The 20,246-nt window shown below is 44.5% G+C and overlaps 1 long non-coding RNA gene across 1 annotated transcript in view; it reads right to left on the reverse strand.

Annotated features, from left to right (window-relative positions):
- Nucleotides 1–1,021: 1,021 nt before the first annotated feature.
- Nucleotides 1,022–20,246, reverse strand: part of LOC140411211 (uncharacterized) — an 84,679-nt gene continuing 65,454 nt past the window's right edge. Inside the window, exons 5-6 of the long non-coding RNA XR_011940841.1 lie at nucleotides 3,413–3,469; nucleotides 1,022–2,157 (exon numbers count right to left, since the gene is read on the reverse strand). This is a non-coding gene — a long non-coding RNA (uncharacterized lncRNA). The remainder of the gene's footprint in view (nucleotides 2,158–3,412; nucleotides 3,470–20,246) is intronic.

Here is a 20,246-nt window from a genome sequence, read left to right on the forward strand (position 1 = left end):
GTGAGAAAGTGGAATTGAAGTCCAAAGTCAACAGTGATCATATTGAATGGTGGTGTTAGCACAATAGTCCATATGATCTCATCCTGTTCCTATTTTGAGTTCATGGTCAATGCTGGCCTAGCCAGTGATGTCCACATCTCCTTAATGAACAAAAGAAAAATTCCAGGTTTCAGCAACTGAATTTAAATTCCATTCATTGGCTTTGAACCCATTTCCGAGAGTATTAGCCTGGGTCTCTGGATAACTAGTCTAGTGACATTACCACTACACCATACTCTCCCCTTGAGTGGTAGAGATCACGGGCTTGGAAGGTAGTCAAAGGAGCCGCTAAAAGTTGCTGCAGTGCATCTTGCAGATGGTCCACACTGCTGCCACTGTACAGCAGTGGTGGAGGAAGCGAATGTTTAAGATGGTTGATAGGGTGATTAAGTGGACTGCTTTGTCCTGCATGGTGTTATTGGAGTCTCACTCACTCAGGCATGTGGAGAGGATTCCATCATGCTCCTGACATTTAACAAACGATCAGAAGTTAAGAGGTGATTTGGTTAAAGTTTTGGGGATTTTAAGGAGAACAGGTTTGTTGGGCAGGTAGAAACTACTTCTACCACTGTGGAGTCCACAACTAGGCTGATAATCTAGAAATCAGAGCCATAGCTTTCAGGAGTGAAATCTGGAAATACCTTTACACTGAAAGTGTTGTGGAAGTTTGGAACTCTACTGCAACTTGCAGTTGGTGTTAGATGAAATATAAATTTGCGATTGATAAGATTTTTGTTTGCCCCATTTTCCTCAACACCTTGGACTAAGGTAGGAATATTGAGTTAGGTTGCAGGTGAGCAATGATCTCGCTGAATGGAAGACAGGCTCAAGTGCCTAAACCTATCCCATTTCCCATAGTCTTCCAAGTAATACCCGTAAAAGATGGACATAGTTCTTCAATGGGTGAAATTATCAGTTCAGGATCACAGCCTGTAACACAATCTTCACATAAACAGGAGGCTCGAGGCATTCATAGTCCAAATTGGTTAATTATCATTTTTAATTCATTTGTACAAACTCTTCCAAACATAAAAAAAATAATACACAGCAGAGTAATGATTTTAAAATGGAAACCATGATACAGAGGTCACTATAGAAGCATAGCATAGAATCCCTACAATGCAGATGACCATTTGGCCCATCGAGTCTTCACTGAAAGAGCACTCTACATAGGCCCACTCTCCCATCTTCTCCCCGTAACCCCACCTAACCTGCACATCTGTGGATGGAAACTGGAGCACCCGGAGGAAACCCACATAGACACAGGGGGAACGTGAAAACTCCTCACAGATAGGTCACCCAAGGCTGGAATTGAACCCAGGTCCCTGGCGCTGTGAAGCAGCAGTGTTAACCACTGTGCCACCATAGCAGACTAGCTGTGCTACTCATTCAGAGAGACGGGTGGAATGATGACTCAGACGATTGTCTAATAACCATTCTCCAATTCTATTCTAAGGATCATGTGTGCTAAGATACAGGTGCCTGCTGCCATCAACTCATTTTACATTGTATTCTCAAAGTAAAAAAATACCGAAATGGCAGAAAAGCCTGCCCAGCATTTTACATTGTGATATTATACGGGTCCTTCCTGTTTATTCTCTTATTTCCCCTTTCTTTTATTTTGCTGTTGCACTTTTGATGAATGGATGATTGATGGACATCTCACTTTAAGGCAAGCTGCCTGTAAGAAGCCTGTACCTTCAATTCAAACAGAAGAATCCGGAAAGCTGTGCTGGTTTAAACTGGTGTTTGCAGGCTGGCCGGCATCAGAGATTGATTGGCTGGTGGTCAATGAATTGGCCCAAAAGGATGTGCTCTGCCTGGTAACGATTGGATCTGATCCGACAGATATTTTTTTTTCAGAGTCCCAAGGCTTGAGTTTGGTTTCAGTTTAGATTTTGGCAGCCCGCTGAAGAGATCCAACTAACTCTCTCCAAAAAGATTCAGCTAATTCTCTCCAGAAGGCCACTGTGAGGGCTGATTCTCTCTCCAGTAAACCTTTGGATTCTGTTCTCCTGAGACTGCAGAGGCCTGAAGCAAACCATAAGCTGAAAGCAAAGTTTGATGTGAAATAAAGTGTCTCTCCAGAAAGGTAGAAGCCGGAATGCGAACCTTGAACTGAAAGCAAAGTTGAAAAGCAATAAGGTGTCTTACCAGAAAGCCTGTTTCCGTGAGTACTGCTTTTTCTAAACCACAGGGATCCTGAATGAATGAATCTAGAAAGATGATCATTACAGGTTGCAAACCAAAGACTCTAATCTGCAAGCTGAAGAAGTATGCAAAAAGAATCATCACCTGAAGCAAAGACTCACCTTTTGACTTTCATCCTTATTATTTTCCACCCCTCGTCTGTCTTGTGTGTGTAGGTAGAGTGTGGGACAGTTAAAATGGGTAGTAGGTATCAGCTTTCTGTTAACCAGCTGTACTTACTGCATATTTCATGATAGTTCTTGGTATAAATAAAGAGTAATCGTGTTTACATTTACAAACCTGGTGACTGTAATTATTGGGCAGCCAAGGACCAAAGACTTTGGGTACTTTTATAAGAATTATCGGTTAAATCACTTGTGCTGTGGTTTCAGGGCACATGCGGCTGAAATTCGCCGCCCACTAGTCCAGGGTGTCACAACAATATCTTGGTGAGCCAGATTTGCCATTACTTGTTATGATGCATGATTCTGAGCTATGTGTCATGCGAAGGTGACAAGAACATTATCTTACACAAAGCACAGAATTTTCTTCCCCTTAAGGTTGCAAATGCTGCTCCAGATTTTTGACAAAGGAAAGGAATCTTGCCTCATCTTGCCTATATGTTAACTATTTATCACAAAAGCACTGTTGTATCAGCCTGCATGCCAATGTAATGTAAAGTGCTAGGCAGAGCAAGGGTTAATGTGCGTCTGGAGAATAGCATCGCCCAAGGTATTGAGTCACATGGTAATAGACTGGTAAAACACTCTAGAAAGAACCAACCTGCATGGCAACAGCGCATGCATGTCAGTAAATAGGATCTGTACATAAAGACTATCAATAAATGGTTCATGTTTAGACATGCAAGTCTGAAGAACCTGTTAATAAACTAAGCATGACACCCACAAATCAAATGTTTATCAGTGATGGTATAAAAGCTGGCGTTTAAACAATGACCCCGAAACAGAATCCCAAGATGTAAAAAACTAAAAGGAGCTGAAGACTGACTGGAGAGGTATGCACCCAAGAAGAAAAATTGAAGAAACAGGTGAAGAGGCTTTGCTACAGACTCAAGTTGAGGAATCCACCAGAGCAGAGGTCCATTGCAAGATCATAAGTGACGCAGCGTAAAGAGACCTGGTCAATTTACAACACAGAGAATTTTTTTTAAAGCTGTACCTACATTATAGAATAGATGGTAGTCCCAGAGGCTCAGCAGATGGTAGAAAGTGGAAGTCAGCTGCAAGTAAAAGTTAAGGACTACCAATAAATAGTTCATGTTTAAACATACAAGTCTGAAGATCTCATCAAGCAGAAAATTGCTAACATCACAGGCACCAGGGTTTACGGTGGGTATGGGAGCAGGCGGCGGAGTATAAAGTACTTCAACTAGAACAAGGTCTCCTTCACATCCATTATAATTTGTAATTGACTTTTACTCTTTCCTTTTTCAGAGCATTTCAGAAGGCATAAACATGCTGGCCGTTTTTGGGGTCGGGGCACCGGATAGTGCCAAATGCTACCTTAAGTAAATGTGACAAAAGATAGGTCACAAATGTGAGTCCACTGGTTACTTTTTTTGCTCCCTTATTCTTTTTTGGGACGCAGGTATTGCAAGGCCAGAATTTGTTGCCCATCCTCAGCTTGAACTGGGAAGCTTGGTGAGCCTTTTCATAGGGCAGTAAAAGTCAACACTTTGTTGTGGGTCTGGAGTCACATGTAGGTCATAACGGTGAGGACATCAGATTTCCTTCCCTGAAGGACATTAGTGAACCAGATTTACAACAACCGATACTAGATGTCATGGTCACCACTACTGAGACAAGCTTTATATTTTAGATTTATTAATTTCCATTCCACCATTGCCATGGTAGTATTTAAATCAGAGAATTAACCTGGGTTGCTGGATTATTAGACTTCAGGAAGTCTTCATGTAATTACAGCTGTATAAGTTATAGATTTCCCACAACCCGACAGGCTCCAGCACAATAATGGTCTGAACTTTATCACACAGAAAAACTGTCAGCAGGAAAAGCAGTTTGTGAAGCTCGATGCTTGGCATTCCTGAAAGGCATTTTGCATTGAGGTTTGGAGGCAGTTGCTCTTCTTTTCTTGCCATTAACATGGAACAGATACAAGCACTGACATCACTAGTGGATGTTACAGTACAATGGAATAATGAAACAGATGGTTTCAGGCTAATAGATTAGCCCCAGACTAATAGATTAGATGGCATTGAGGTACGTAGGGAAGAGGTGTTGGCAATTCTGGACAGGCTGAAAATAGATAAGTCCCTGGGATCTGATGGGATTTATCCTAGGATTCTCTGGGAGGCCAGGGAAGAGATTGCTGGACCTTTGGCTTTGATTTTTATGTCATCATTGGCTACAGGAATAGTGCCAGAGGACAGCAAATGTGGTCCCTTTGTTCAAAAAGGGGAGCAGAGACAACCCCGGCAACTATAGACCGGTGAGCCTCACGTCTGTAGTGAGTAAAGTCTTGGAGGGGATTATAAGAGACAAGATTTATAATCATCTAGATAGGAATAATATGATCAGGGATAGTCAGCATGGCTTTGTTGAAGGGTAGGTCATGCCTCACAAACCTTATTGAGTTCTTTGAGAAGGTGACTGAACAGGTAGACGAGGGTAGAGCAGTTGATGTGGTGTATATGGATTTCAGCAAAGCGTTTGATAAGGTTCCCCACGGTAGGCTATTGCAGAAAATACGGAGGCTGGGGATTGAGGGTGATTTAGAGATGTGGATCAGAAATTGGCTAGCTGAAAGAAGACAGAGGGTGGTGGTTGATGGGAAATGTTCAGAATGGAGTTCAGTCACAAGTGGAGTACCACAAGGATCTGTTCTGGGGCCGTTGCTGTTTGTCATTTTTATCAATGACCTAGAGGAAGGCGCAGAAGGGTGGGTGAGTAAATTTGCAGACGATACTAAAGTCGGTGGTGTTGTCGATAGTGTGGAAGGATGTAGCAGGTTACAGAGGGATATAGATAAGCTGCAGAGCTGGGCTGAGAGGTGGCAAATGGAGTTTAATGTAGAGAAGTGTGAGGTGATTCACTTTGGAAGGAATAACAGGAATGCGGAATATTTGGCTAATGGTAAAGTTCTTGAAAGTGTGGATGAGCAGAGGGATCTAGGTGTCCATGTACATAGATCCCTGAAAGTTGCCAACCAGGTTGATAGGGTTGTGAAGAAGGCCTATGGAGTGTTGGCCTTTATTGGTAGAGGGATTGAGTTCCGGAGTCAGGAGGTCATGTTGCAGCTGTACAGAACTCTGGTACGGCCGCATTTGGAGTATTGCGTACAGTTCTGGTCACCGCATTATAGGAAGGATGTGGAGGCTTTGGAGCGGGTGCAGAGGAGATTTACCAGGATGTTGCCTGGTATGGAGGGAAAATCTTATGAGGAAAGGCTGATGGACTTGAGGTTGTTTTCGTTGGAGAGAAGGAGGTTAAGAGGAGACTTAATAGAGGCATACAAAATGATCAGGGGGTTGGATAGGGTGGACAGTGAGAGCCTTCTCTTGCGGATGGAAATGGCTGGCACGAGGGGACATAGCTTTAAACTGAGGGGTAATAGATATAGGACAGAGGTCAGAGGTAGGTTCTTTACGCAAAGAGTAGTGAGGCCGTGGAATGCCCTACCTGCTACAGTAGTGAACTCGCCAACATTGAGGGCATTTAAAAGTTTATTGGATAAACATATGGATGATAATGGCATAGTGTAGGTTAGATGGCTTTTGTTTCGGTGCAACATCGTGGGCCGAAGGGCCTGTACTGCGCTGTATTGTTCTATGTTCTATGGTTCACTGAATAATTAATAGACAGGATTTCTATTTTACCTGGTAGAGAAAGGTTGAGCATTGCAGCTTCGGTGGAGGCTGTTTATTGAGGTCTGATAGGATCTAGGGTTGTTTAAGTGGGATAGAGGCTGTATTCTCCCATTTATCTAGCATCCTGACACATTGGAGGCAGTAGAGATAAGGCTCACTGGGTTGATCCTGGGCATGGAGGGCTTTTCTTATTAGAGATTGAGCCTGTACTCATTGGAGTTTAGAAGAATGAGAGGCAACCTTATTGAGACAAAGTATTCTCAGGGGGCTTGACAGGGTAAATGCTGAGAGGTTGTTTCCCCTTGCGGGAGAGTCCAGGACCAGAAGACATAATCTGAGAGTAAGAAGTCACCCATTTAAGATGGAGATGAGGAGGAATTTCTTCTCTCAGATGGTAGAGAATCTGTGGAATTCTTTACCGCAGAGAGCTGTAGAGGGAGGGATGTCAAATATGTTCACGGCTGACATAAGACAGATTTTATATCAGTCAGGAGATTGAGAGGGTAATGGGGACAAGGAAAGTGGAGTTGAGAATTATATATCAGATTAGTCATAATCACACTGAATGGAGGTGCAGACTTGAGGGGCCAAATGGCCTACTTCTACATCTTGTTTTCAAATATTTTGTGTGTTTGTGAAGTATGCATGTCAAAGTGCATGCCTGTAGTTGCAAAGATTCTTGTAGTTAGAAAAGATACTTGCAATACAAAAGCAAAATATGGTTAATGCTGTCGTTGCAAAGATTCTAGCCGTTAGAAAAGATAAATGGGTGTTCCTCTGGTTGGCAACCTGTAACTAGTGGGGTCCCTCAAGGATCAGTGTTGGGCCCGCAGTTGTTCACAATTTACAGAGACGATTTGGAGTTGGGGACCAAGTGCAATGTGGCAAAGTTTGCAGACGACACTAAGATGAGTGGTAAAGCAAAAAGGGCAGAGGATACCGGAAGTCTGCAGAAGGATTTGGATAGGTTAGGCGAATGGGCTAGGGTCTGGCAGGTGGAATCCAATGTTGCCAAGTGTGAGGCTATCCATTTTGGGAGGAATAACAGCAGAATGGATTATTATTTAAACGGTAAGATGTTAAAACATGCTGCTGTGCAGAGGGACCTGGGTGTGCTGGTGCATGAGTCGCAAAAAGTTGGTGTGCAGGTGCAACAGGTGATTAAGAAGGCTAATCGAGTTTTGACTTTCATTGCTAGAGGGATGGAGTTCAAGACTAGTGAGGTTATGCTGCAATTGTATAGGGTGTTGGTGAGGCCGCATCTGGAGTATTGTGTTCAGTTTTGGTCTCCTTACCTGAGAAAGGACATATTGGCACTGGAGGGAGCGCAGAGGAGAATCACTAGGTTGATCCCAGAGTTGAGGGGATTAGATTATGACGAGAGGTTGAGTAGACTGGGACTGTACTCATTGGAGTTTAGAAGGATGCGGGGGGATCTTATTGAGACATATAAAATTATGAAGGGAATAGATAGGATAGATGCAGGCAGGTTGTTTCCACTGGTCGGGGAAAGCAGAACTAGGAGGCATAGCCTCAAAATAAGGGGAGGTAGATTTAGGACGGAGTGTAGGAGGAACTTCTTCACCCAAAGGGTTGTGAATCTCTGGAATTCCTTGCCCAGTGAAGTAGTTGAGGCTCCTTCTTTAAACGTTTTTAAGAAAAAGATAGATGCCTTTCTAAAGAATAAAGGGATTCGGGGATATGGTGTACGGGCCGGAGAGTGGAGCTGAGTCCATAAAGATCAGCCATGATCTCATTAAATGGCGGAGCAGGCTCGAGGGGCCAGATGGCCTACTCCTGTTCCTAGTTCTTATGTTCTTATACTTGCAATAGAAAAGCAAAATACGGTCAATGCTGGAAATAGAAAAGAATCATAGAATCCTTACAGTGCAGAAGGAGGCCATTTGGCCCATGGAACCTGCACCAGCCCTTGGAAAGAGCACCCTACCCAACCACACACCTCTACCCTATCCCCATAACCCAGCAACCCCACCTCACCTTTTTGGACACTAAGGGCAATTTAGTGGCCAATCCACCTAACCCGCACATATTGGACTGTGGGAGGAAACCGGAGCACCCGGAGGAAACCCACGCACACGGGGAGAACGTAGACTCCGCACAGACAGTGACCCAAGCCGGGAATCGAACCTGGGACCCTGGAGCTGTGAAGCAACTGTGCTAACCACTATGCTACTGTGCTGCCCCCTTAACCCCACTTAATCTGCACATCCCTGGACACTAAGGGGCGATTTTATCATGGCCAATCTACCTAACCTGCACATCTTTGGATTGTGGGAGGAAACCGGAGGAAACACATGTTCCTAGTTCTTATGTTCTTATACTTGCAATAGAAAAGCAAAATACGGGTAGAAAGTGCAAACTCCACAGTCACCCAAAGCTGGCATTGAACCCGGGTCCCTGATGCTGTGAGGCTGCAGTGCTAACCACTCTGCAACCCTTTTGTTTTACCGTTTACTGGATGTTTGAGCAGGATTGTGGCATACTGGTTATAAAGTTGGAAGGGAAAACCGGGTTGGCTTGTGGTGGAAATCGTACCACACTTTGTGTTCAGCCTTATTTGAAACTAGTGAGTTTGCAGTTGAAATGGAACTTACAATGAATGTGTAGTTTGCACATTTTCCCAGTGTCTGCGTGGGTTTCGCCCTCACAACCCAAAGATGTGCAGGGTAGGTGGATTGGCCATGCTAAATTGCCCCTTAATTGGGAAAAATGAATTGGGTACTCTAAATTTATTTAAAAAAAAGAACTTACAATGAATGCATTTCAGATAGTTACACTACACAGGTAATCTCTACACAAATCAACACCCTACAACACAATACCAAGGAAAAGTGGTATTTCCTACTATTGATGCTAACTGTTCCCTTCAATTGCAATAACTTGCGAGGCAGTACAGGTAGCTGGGAACTCCAAGTGGTGCAGCTAAGCATTGAGCACTTGGGTTGGAAGGTGCATTACATTGAGGCAGAAAAGTGTCCCTTATCTCTCGTCAAAAACACTCTTTTTCAATGCGACAGAATTTCAAGGGCAGGGTAAATTGTGGCTTTAACCAAGGCTACAGAAATGAATTTTTTTTCTCCAAAGTCAGGGCTTCAAACAGAACTGGAGCCGTCACAGCAGGCGGTATGTAGCATTTCAGTCCAAGATGCTGAGCAGCAGCCCTGTTAAAAGCTGTTTTGGTCAGTGACCAGTCATGTTCTGTTGACAGATCCTAATATTGCAGAATTCTGGATTGATAAACTGAAATTTGAAACAACAGAAAATGTTGGAAAAACTCAATGGTTTTCGTTGCATCTGTGGCGAGAGAAACAGAGTTCACAGTCTGTTTACAGTGCGGATCCGCAGGGCTCAGTGAAATGAAAAATGAAAATCGCTTATTGTCACAAGTAGGCTTCAATGAAGTTACTGTGAAAAGCCCCTAGTCGCCACATTCCGGCACCTGTTCGGGGAGGCTGGTACGGGAATTGAACCGTGCTGGCCTGCCTTGGTCTGCTTTAAAAGCCAGCGATTTAGCCCAGTGAGCTAAATCAGCGCTGGGCCCTTGCTATTTGTGATGTACATCAATGATTTCGACTTAAATGTATGATCAAGTAGTCCATGGATGACACAAAAATTGGTCGCGTGCTAAATAGTGAGGATAGCTGTAGACTACAGGAGGATATGAATGGACTGGTCAGGTGACAGAGCAGTGGAAAATGGAATTCAACCGGCAAAAGAGAGAAGTCATACACTTGGGGAGAGCCAACAAGGCAAAGGATTACACTATGAATGGTAGGACCCTGGAAAGCACTGAAGATCAGAGGAACCGTGGAGTCATATCCAGCGATCCCTGAAGGTGGCATAGCATGTAGTTTAAAAAGGCATATTGGATAATTGCCCTTATGAGATGAGGCATACACTACAAGAGTACGGAGGTAATTCTAGAACTGTATAAAATGTTGGTTAGGCCATAACTAGGGTACTGTGTGCAGTTCCAGTCACCATACTATAGGAAGGATTGCATTGGAGCAGGTGCAGAGGAGATTTAGCAGGGTCTGAGCAATGAGGAAAGATTAGAAGGCAGGGCTGTTTTCCTTGGAGCAGCAAAGGTTGAAAGGGGTCCTGATAGAGGTTTATAAGATTATGAGAGGCAAAGGTAGGGTGGACAGGAAGACACTTTTTCCATTGGTGGAGGGCCAATAACCAGGGGGCATAGATTTAAACTAAGATGTAGAGCTAAGAGGGGAGTTGAGGGGAAAATATTTCACCCAGAGTGGTGGGAGTCTGGAAGTCACTGCCAGAAAGGATAGCTGAGTCAGAAACTCCCGCAACACGTAAGAAGTATTTAGTTATTCACTTGCGCTGGCATAACCTCCAAGGCCAAGCGCTGGAAATGGGATTAGTGCAGTCAGATCATTATTGACTGGTGTGGACAGGACGGGCTGAACGGTCTTGTGTGCCATTATCAATTTATGAAACATTTCAGATTGATGACTGTGGTAACTTGACCGTAAAAAGGTAGTTGAAGCACGTTGCTACTAAAGCTAATCTTCCCCAATATATTAAAATAAGTTTAAAATACAGTATGGACTCAAAAACAGGAGCAGCTAGTGAAACATCAAAAAAACATTAACCGAAAATTAGAACGACTGTTGAATACGAATATACACAGGTAAAAACTATATGACATCACACCACTTACTGATGACATCAGCAATGAATTTAAATAAGATGAATGACAATAACACTGGAACTTTTCCCTCAAATTTTAACCCCCCTCGAAGACAGAAAGAAAATTAAACTAATGCCATTCAAAATGTTTTGCAACTGTGCTGTGGTATGTGCAGTACTACTCGCGACTCGGTCAACTATGATGATGCTTGACTTAGTTCAACTGAACCTGTGAGTGCAGGAGTAGGTTGAGTACCTGTGTAAGAGTGTCCCTCTCCTGAAATAAGTGTCCAGTGGAAGTCCAAGTAGAACAGGAACCACTTCTTGTTGAATTTCCAACATTTCCTTCCATTGTGTTAACTGGAACTTTTGTTGCCTCCGAGTCACGGCACAGACGAAAATGATCTTGGTGCCTGCGAACAACTCTTCCACTGTACAATTTCACGACCAAACATACTGGACAGAATAACATCATGTTGCCAGTGCTGAAAATGCTAAAATTCCTGATAAAAACAATCATTCGGGTTAAAACATCTCTCCTTAGCATGATAATGTCTTCCGTGCTTTTCATTTCTCCTTCCCACTGTTTCTTTGACATCTGGATGTAGCAGATTCAGGTGAGACTTTGGTATTCTACCTGTCAATAATTCAGGAGGGGACACGCATCCCTCCCACACGTGTCAAACCGGGGAGGCGGAGCGTCCTAACCTCCTTTGAGAACTGAAGGGGGAGAGCAGAATGTTGCACCACCCCCACCAAAAGAAAAGTAATTCAAGTAAAGATATTTCAAAAAAAAAATTCAGCTGGTTAGAGTTCCGTAGTTTGTGGTGTGATACGACATTGAAATAAGAACAAATAGAGCTTCTTCCTGAAGTTATCACCTGCCATCCCGTTCAATCCTTCCCTCAATGTCTGAACAGCTCGCTCTGCCTAACCATCTGAAGTTGGATGAAAAGCTGAGGTATTCCATTCGTTTGCATAAACTCTTGGAACAATTCACTCGTGAATGTTGTACCATTATCAGAAACGAGAGAATCCAGTAACTCAAGAGTTGCCAGGACTTGGTGGAGCTTCTCTGTGGTACTTGGAGCTGTAATGTTTTTCATGATGTACACATCTAACAATTTGGGATGCGCATTCACGATGACTAAAAACGTGACCCATGAAACGACCTGCAAAAACCACATGAATTTGCGACCGAGGACGATCAGGCCATTCCCAAGGATATAGTGGTGCGATTGTCTGTTTAAATTGAGGTGCCGAACATAATTTTACTTTGTTCTCCAAATCCTGGTCTATATTAGACCACTGAACATACGACCTGGCCAGACTCTCAAATGAGAGACAGATGGACGAACCTCGTGAATTTCATCCATTAGTTGCAAATGACCAGGGGGTGGAATTACCACTTTCGACCGCCACTATATGGAACCATCAAAGAACAAAGAAATGTACAGCACAGGAACAGGCCCTTCGGCCCTCCAAGCCCGTGCCGACCATACTGCCCGACTAAACTACAATCTTCTACACTTCCTGGGTCCGTATCCTTCTATTCCCATCCTATTCATATATTTGTCAAGATGCCCCTTAAATGTCCCTATCGTCCCTGCTTCCACTACCTCCTCCGGTAGCGAGTTCCAGGTACCCACTACCCTCTGCGTAAAAAACTTGCCTCGTACATCTACTCTAAACCTTGCCCCTCTCACCTTAAACCTATGCCCCCTAGTAATTGACCCCTCTACCCTGGGGAAAAGCCTCTGACTATCCACTCTGTCTATGCCCCTCATAATTTTGTATACCTCTATCAGGTCGCCCCTCAACCTCCTTCGTTCCAGTGAGAACAAACCGAGTTTATTCAACCGCTCCTCATAAGCTTATGCCCTCCATACCAGGCAACATTCTGGTAAATCTCTTCTGCACCCTCTCTAAAGCCTCCACATCCTTCTGGTAGTGTGGCGACCAGAATTGAACACTATACTCCAAGTGTGGCCTAACTAAGGTTCTATACAGCTGCAACATGACTTGCCAATTCTTATACTCAATGCCCCGGCCAATGAAGGCAAGCATGCCGTATGCCTTCTTGACTACCTTCTCCACCTGTGTTGCCCCTTTCAATGACCTGTGGACCTGTACTCCTAGATCTCTTCGACTTTCAATACTCTTGAGGGTTCTACCATTCACTGTATATTCCCTACCTGCATTAGACCTTCCAAAATGCATTACCTCACATTTGTCCGGATTAAACTCCATCTGCCATCTCTCCGCCCAAGTCTCCAGGCAATCTAAATCCTGCTGTATCCTCAGACAGTCCTCATCGCTATCCGCAATTCCACCAACCTTTGTGTCGTCTGCAAACTTACTAATCAGACCAGTTACATTTTCCTCCAAATCATTTATATATACTACAAAGAGCAAAGGTCCCAGCACTGATCCCTGTGGAACACCACTGGTCACAGCCCTCCAATTAGAAAAGCATCCCTCCATTGCTACCCTCTGCCTTCTATGGCCTAGCCAGTTCTGTATCCACCTTGCCAGTTCACCCCTGATCCCGTGTGACTTCACCTTTTGTACTAGTCTACCATGAGGGACCTTGTCAAAGGCCTTACTGAAGTCCATATAGACAACATCTACTGCCCTACCTGCATCAATCATCTTAGTGACCTCCTCGAAAAACTCTATCAAATTAGTGAGACACGACCTCCCCTTCACAAAACCGTGCTGCCTCTCACTAATACGTCCATTTGCTTCCAAATGGGAGTAGATCCTGTCTCTAAGAATTCTCTCCAGTAATTTCCCTACCACTGACGTAAGGCTCACCGGCCTGTAGTTCCCGGGATTATCCTTGCTACCCTTCTTAAACAGAGGAACAACATTGGCTATTCTCCAGTCCTCCGGGACATCCCCTGAAGACAGCGAGGATCCAAAGATTTCTGTCAAGGCCTCAGCAATTTCCTCTCCAGCCTCCTTCAGTATTCTGGGGTAGATCCCATCAGGCCCTGGGGACTTATCTATCCTGCACAATTAACTCGTCTTTGTGCTTCACATAAGGCCACCATCTTCTATGAAAGATGGCTAACCTTGCATCAGAACTTGTGATAGAATAGGATTTCAGGAGGGAGGGTTTCAGATTTCTGGATAATTGGGGCTCATTCTGGGGTCGGTGGGACTTCTACAAACGGGATGGTCTACACCTGGACCAGAGGGGTACCAATATCCTGGGGGGGGGGGGGGGGGGGGGGGGGGGGAATTTGCTAATGCTCTTCGGGAGGGTTTAAACTAGTTCAGCAGGGGCTTGGGAACCTGAATTGTAGCTCCAGTACACAGGAGGTTGAGAGTAGTGAGGTCATGAGTAAGGTTTCAAAGTTGCAGGAGAGTACCAGCAGATAGGAAGGTGGTTTAAAGTGTGTCTACTTCAATGCCAGGAGCATCCGGAATAAGGTGGGTGAACTTGTGGCATTGGTTGGTACCTGGGACTTCGATGTTGTGGCCATTTTGGAGACATTGATAGAGCAGGGACAGGAATGGTTGTTGCAGGTGCCGGGGTTTAGATATTTCAGTAAGCTCAGGGAAGGTGGTAAAAGAGGGGGAGGGGTGGCATTGTTAGTCACGGACAGTGGCAGAAAGATCGTTTGATGAGGACTCGTCGATTGAGGTAGTATGGGCTAAGGTTAGAAACAGAAAAGGAGAGGTCACCTTGTTAGGGGTTTTCTATAGGCCTCCGAAAAGTTCCAGAGATGTAGAGGAAAGGATTGCAAAGATGATTCTGGATAGGAGCGAAAGCAACAGGGTAGTTGTTATGGGGGACTTTAACTTTCCAAATATTGACTGGAAACGCTATAGTTAGAGTACTTTAGATGGGTCCGTTTTTGTCCAATGTGTGCAGGAGGGTTTCCTGACACAGTATGTAGATAGGCCAATGAGAGGCGAGGCCGTAATGGATTTGGTACTGGGTAATGAACAAGGACAGGTGTTAGATTTGGAGGTAGGTGAGCACTTTGGTGATAGTGACCACAATTTGATTACGTTTACTTTAGTGATGGAAAGGGATAGGTATATACCGCAGGGCAAGAGTTATATCTGGGGGAAAGACAATTATGATGCGATGAGGCAAGACTTAGGATGCATCAGATGGAGAGGAAAACTACAGGGGATGGGCACAGTGGAAATGTGGAGCTTGTTCAAGGAACAGCTACTGCGTGTCCTTGATAAGTATGTACCTGTCAGGCAGGGAGGAAGTGGTGGAGCAAGCGAACCGTGGTTTACTAAGGCAGTCGAAACACTTGTCAAGAGGAAGAAGGAGGCTTATGTAAAGATGAGACATGAAGGTTCAGTAAGGGCACTCGAGAGTTACAAGTTAGCTAGGAAGGACCTAAAGAGAGAGCTAAGAAGAGCCAGGAGGGGACATGAGAAGTCTTTGGCAGGTAGGATCAAGGATAACCCTAAAGCTTTCTATAGATATGTCAGGAATAAAAGAATGACTAGGGTAAGAGTAGGGCCAGTCAAGGACAGTAGTGGGAAGTTGTGCTTGGAGTCCGAGGAGATAGGAGAGGTGCTAAATGAATATTTTTTGTCAGTATTCACACAGGAAAAAGACAGTGTTGTCGAGGAGAATACTGAGATTCAGGCTACTAGACTAGAAGGGCTTGAGGTTCATAAGGAGGAGGTGTTAACAATTCTGGAAAGGGTGAAAATAGATAAGTCCCCTGGGCCGGATGGGATTTATCCTAGGATTCTCTGGGAAGCTAGGGAGGAGATTGCTGAGCCTTTGATCTTTAAGTCATCTTTGTCAACAGGAATAGTGCCAGAAGACTGGAGGATAGCAAATGTTGTCCCCTTGTTCAAGAAGGGGAGTAGAGACAAACCCGGTAACTATAGACCAGTAAGCCTTACTTCTGTTGTGGGCAAAATCTTGGAAAGGTTTATCAGAGATAGGGTGTATAATCATCTGGAAAGGAATAATTTGATTAGACATAGTCAACACGGTTTCGTGAAGGGTAGGTCGTGCCTCACAAACCTTATTGAGTTCTTTGAGAAGGCGACCAAACAGGTGAATGAGGGTAAAGCAGTTGATGTGGTGTATATGGATTTCAGTAAAGCGTTTGATAAGGTTCCCCACGGTAGGCTACTGCAGAAAATACGGAAGCATGGGATTCAGGGAGCGTTAGCAGTTTGGATCAGAAATTGGCTAGCTGGAAGAAGACAAAGGGTGGTGGTTGATAGGAAGTGTTCAGACTGGAGTCCAGTTACTAGTGGTGTACAAGGATCTGTTTTGGGGCCACTGCTGTTTGTCATTTTTATAAATGACCTGGAGGAGGGCGTAGAAGGATGGGTGAGTAAATTTGCAGATCTCACTAAAGTCGGTGGAGTTGTGGACAGTGCGGAAGGATGTTACAAGTTACAGAGGGACATAGATAAGCTGCAGTGCTGGGCTGAGAGGTGGCAAATGGAGTTTAATGCAGAAAAGTGTGAGGTGATTCATTTTGGAAGGAATAACAGGAAGACAAAGTACTGGGCTAATGGTAAGATTCTTGGCAGTGTGGATGAGCAGAGCGATCTCGGTGTCCATGTACATAGATCCCTGAAAGTTGCCACTCAGGTTGTGAGGGTTGTTAAGAAGGTGTACGGTGTGTTAGCTTTTATTGGTAGAGGGATTGCGTTTCGGAGCCATGAGGTCATGTTGCAGCTGTACAAAATTCTGGTGCGGCTGCTTTTGGAGTATTGCGTGCAATTCTGGTCGTCGCATTATAGGAAGGATGTGGAAGCATTGGAAAGGGTGCAGAGGAGATTTACCAGAATGTTGCCTGATATGGAGGGAAGATCTTATGAGGAAAGTCTGAGGGACTTGAGGATGTTTTAGTTAGAGAGAAGAAGGTTAAGAGGTGACTTAATTGAGGCATACAAGATGATCAGAGAATTGGATAGGGTGGACAGTGAGAGCCTTTTTCCTCGGATGGTGATGTCTAGCACGAGGGGACATAGCTTTAAATTGAGGGGAGATAGATATAAGACAGATGTCAGAGGTAGGTTCTTTACTCAGAGAGTAGGAAGGGTGTGGAATGCCCTGCCTGCAACAGTAGTGGACTCGCCAACACTAAGGACATTCAAATGGTCATTGGATAGACATATGGACGATAAGGGAATAGTGTAGATGGGCTTCAGAGTGGTTTCACAGGTCGGCGCAACATCGAGGGCCGAAGGGCCTGTACTGCGCTGTAATGTTCTATGTTCTGCCTGTCCACTGCTCAATTTGTTCAGCAAGTCTCTCTTGCAAGAAAACTGTCTCAGGAAGACAATACCTGGGTTGGCGAAATCCGGTAAAGAGAGACGGTTTAATGCGTTCACATTAGCATTGCCCTTCCCTGCCCGTGTACACATTCTTGTACTGATATGCTGGCATATTTTAAATTAAAATTTTTTTTTCAGAGTTCACAATTAATTTTCTACAATTAAGTTGCAATTTTAAATAATCTTTATTATTGTCATAAGTAGGCCTATGCAATGAAGTTACTGTGAAAAGCCCCTAATCGCCATGCTCCGGTACAGAGGGAGAATTCAGAATGTCCAATTCACTGAACAGCACGTCTTTCAGGACTTGTGGGAGGAAACCGGAGCCCCCGGAAAAAACCCACGCAGACACGGGGATTAGTGCGGCCAATCCACCTACCCTGCACATCTTTGGGTTGTGTGGGGCGAAACCCACGCAAACACGGGGAGAATGTGCAAACTCCACACGGACAGTGACCCAGAGCTGGGATCGAACCTGGGACCTCGGTGCTCGCTAACCACTGCGCCACAGTGCTGCCCTGATATGCTGGCATTGTAAGTGCCCAGCGCTGTATTCTTGCTGAGGCTATGGGAGGAATACATTTCACCTCACTGAAAAGATTCAACAACGGTTTGTCATCAGTACATATGGTGAACAAACAACCATCATTTTACCACAAAAACAATAGCAAGACCTTCTTTGTCCAACTGTGAACACCCCTTTTTCAGCCGGTCGGCTTTCTAGTTGTAAAACCAATGGGTTTTTCTGACCTGTTTTGATAAGAAATTACCACCCGGTCAGGGGGGCGATGCATCGTACGACAGACTAGGTTCCCTGTCTGGATCAAAATGGACTAGATGTTTTGATTGCAGCAGCGTTTACACATCTTTGAAAACCTGTGCAGACTTCCACTTCCATGTGGTTTCTTTGAGCAGAAGTAGGTACAGTGCAATGTTGTGGACTGGTCTGGCAAAAAACTTTCCATAATAGTTTATCAAACCTACAAATGATCTGAGCTTGGCCACATCCATGGGCTCTGGAGTTTCCTTAATCACTTGAACTTTCCCTTCGACAGGAGTTAAACCTTGTGCAGTGATTTTATGTTGGAGATACTTCACGCTCGGTGCTTGATAAATGCACTTGCTCCAATTCAGACAGTCCCACCTCGGAAAACCTGTTTAAAACTTGATTCAGGTTGCTGAAGTGATCCTCCTCAGTCTTACCCGAAATCTAAATAGACTGCAACGTGAGGAATGCCTTGGAACTGGTTGCCCGTCGTCCTTTGCAGGATCGCTGGACTGGAGGATTTGTCAAAAACCGAACGATTATACTTGAACAAATGTGTGTTGATGGTCACATACTGCTTTGAATCTTCCCCGAACATGAATTGTTGGTAGGCCTGGCTCATGTCCAGCTTTGAAAATGTGCCTCGCCTCCTGCAAGGGTTGAAAACAGATCTTCTACCCTCGGCAATACTTCAACATTCATCTTGGAAACCTGATTGATGGTAAATTTATAACTTCCACATATGCAGATAGTACCATTGTTGCTCTCTTTGGTTGGCTTTGAATATGGCGGTCGCCTTCCTTAATTCTAATTACGTTTGCTCTAGAGTTGCCAGGTATCTTTCGATACCGCCACAAGGTTCAAAACCGAATACTGATCAAAGACTCGATACACCAGTTAGTTAGTTCAAAGTCAATGCATATTTATTCACACACACAGTTAAATATACTCATGCACTTAACATTACAGACTAAACTATCACTACTGCTAAAGCCTATACTTTGCTTCGGGTGCCCACTCAGTCAGAGGAACAATGGCCGTTGTTCGGTTCTGAGGTCGAACTGGTACAGGGGACCAGCTACGGTCGTCTGTCTGGTAGCGTGCGTTGACCTTGGACTTACTTGCTTCTGGTGCAGCTGGTGGACAGGTCTCTCCTCGGTGAGAGCCGGGTCCAAGAGAACAATTCTCTCTTGGGGGCTCCTTCTTATACGCAAAGGGGCTTTGCCCACTTTTGGACGGGCCTTGAACTTGGCCCCAATCAATTGGGCCGTTTCTCGATCATTCCTATTAATTTCATCCAATAAAGGGGTGGGTGCCCTGATGGCTGGGTGTGTCCTAGGTGGCCGTTGGTCTGCTTTGTTTCGGCCTCCTCTGGCGCCGGGGTGTCTGCCTTAGTATCGGTTACTCAAATGTTACTCTTTTGTTCCCGGAGGTGGGCCATTAGTATGCTAATGGGCCTACCGTTTTGGTCTTGTCTGGGAGTTGCGGCTCCAATATACAGACAAGCTCTGAACCTGCTTGTTTTCTCAGCATTGTCCATTTTCCCTGCAGTCTTTGCAAAGTGTCCATTTTGTAATCGGGAAGTGGCCATCCCAGATGGCTACACCATCACTTTTAAGACAGGAACTATTGAAGCTGCCCAATGTGAAAACTGAATGAGTTCAATGATTCCTAGCCTTTGCAGCCATTCCAACTTCTCCTCCTTCACTTTGCCTTTCATGCCCACAACATATCCAATTAGGCTTTGAAAACCTCAGGATATTTCTGAATAACGTCCTGTCACCTTTGTGTGCTTTTTCTCTCCCCAGTTCAAATGAATTTTCCCGAGTAGACTATGCCCATGCCCTTTTACCATGTGCTCTTGCTCCTTGGCTATTATATGCAATGTCTACTTCTAACTCTCCAAGCAATTGTATAGTCTTGCCGGGGTATGTCCACAGGTTAATTCCTGCCGAAGGGCTGAAGCCCCAAATCTTCTTGAAGGTCTCCTCGCTGATTACCAATGCAAAGACTTGTGTCCACTTCTGCCTTGTTTTACTGTCCATCGACCTCCAATGGAGCATAAAGAAGCTCTGCACACTCCTCACTCATATTAAACATGTCTTAAAAGAGCTTGTTTTGAAAAAATATATTTTATTCCAAACACAATCACAAAGGTACATGAACAACAACCAAATAGACACGTTTCGAACAGTTTGTCAACGTTCCCCTTTTTCTCCTCTGAATTACACACACACACACAACCCTCTGGCAACAAATAGATCCTTAAACAAAGACAGAAAAATCCTCCATCTTACATAGAACCCCTCTTCTGACTCCTGACAGCGAACTTGATCTTCCGCAGTTTATAAAATGAATACAAAAAAACCCCACCCAAGGCGTCTTCTCTTACCTACAACTCAATAAGATTCGCCGCCAGGCAATCAGAGAGGTGAAGGCCATGACATT

This window comes from Scyliorhinus torazame, chromosome 4 (genome assembly GCF_047496885.1).
Source record: "Scyliorhinus torazame isolate Kashiwa2021f chromosome 4, sScyTor2.1, whole genome shotgun sequence".
NCBI lineage: Eukaryota > Metazoa > Chordata > Chondrichthyes > Carcharhiniformes > Scyliorhinidae > Scyliorhinus > Scyliorhinus torazame.